The following is a 1,192-nucleotide window of genomic DNA, read 5'->3' as shown; positions in this document are numbered from 1 at the left end:
TGTTGTTGATTCTTCACAAAAAATTAAAATTTGATATCTTTATGTTTTAAGCTTGAAATGTGGCAAAAAGTTGAAAAGTTCAAGGGGGCCGAATACTTTCGCAAGGCACTGTATATATATATATATATATATATATATATACACACACACATACAGTGCATCAAAATGTAGTCACACTTCACTTTTTCCACAATTTGTTATGTTATGGTCTTATTACAAATTGTATTAAATTAATTTCTGTCCTCAAACTTCTACACACAATTCCCCATTATGACAATGTGAAAAAATATTTTTTGAAATTTTTGCACATTTATTAAAAATAGAAAACTAAGAAATCACAGTTATGTAAGTATTCACCGCCTTTGCTTGGTACTTTTTCTTGATCCACTTGTCTTTAGGCAGTTTGTCCCATTCTTCTTTGCAGTACTTCTCAAGCTCCATTAGGTTGGATGGGAGACATCTGTGCATAGCTATTTTCAGATATCTACAGAGATGTTCAATTAGATTCAAGTCTGTGCTCTGGCTTGTCCACTCCAGGACATTCACAGGTCAAATAATTTTGGTCTGGATGTCAAGAGTCTGATGTCCTGGAATTGTGCAATTCTTGGCACACAAGACATCAGTCACCTTGGTGTTACAGATCAGAACCTTCATGATGTGTGCAGGTGTTCTCATGCATCCTTTAGTTCCAACATTGAGCTAATGCGACATTTGTAAAGCCTACATGCTGGGCATGCTTTGACAGGATCCCCAAGCCTCATTCAAACCCACACTGTTCTAGTAACAGTGTCCAATGCGTCTACAAGTCTTTCTCTGTCTAATGACCTTCACTCATTGTTATGACTAAATGTTGGATGCTTTGGCAACTATTACTCATGACATCAAGTTTCATATGGCTCATGAGGCGACAACTAATGCCGTCAGGTGCCTGTTCTAGTTGAGTCAGAGAGAGAGTCAGAGTTTCTTTATTGTCATTCGCACCTCATGTGGTACATGTGGTGGAGCGAAATTATGTACACAGGGTCCCAGTTACATCCAACAATAAAATGTATAAGAAAAACAGTAATAACATCTAAGATATGAACTAAGAAAAACATCAACTAAATATACACTAAGCACTCATAACATAAAACATTGAACATCAGCACAAACATGAACATGAGTCTGTGAGCAGATGTGCACGCATGAACAC

General features: G+C 36.8%; 1 protein-coding gene across 1 annotated transcript in view; it reads right to left on the bottom strand.

The window, feature by feature from the left end:
- Positions 1-1,192, bottom strand: part of LOC119425025 (versican core protein-like) — a 41,629-nt gene that overhangs the window by 5,042 nt on the left and 35,395 nt on the right. The window lies entirely within an intron of this gene.

This window comes from Nematolebias whitei, chromosome 18, assembly GCF_014905685.2.
Source record: "Nematolebias whitei isolate Nwh7 chromosome 18, NemWhi1, whole genome shotgun sequence".
Classification (NCBI taxonomy): domain Eukaryota; kingdom Metazoa; phylum Chordata; class Actinopteri; order Cyprinodontiformes; family Rivulidae; genus Nematolebias; species Nematolebias whitei.
The sequence above is the reverse complement of the archived record's forward strand: the minus strand, read 5'-3'. Positions and strand labels throughout refer to the sequence as shown.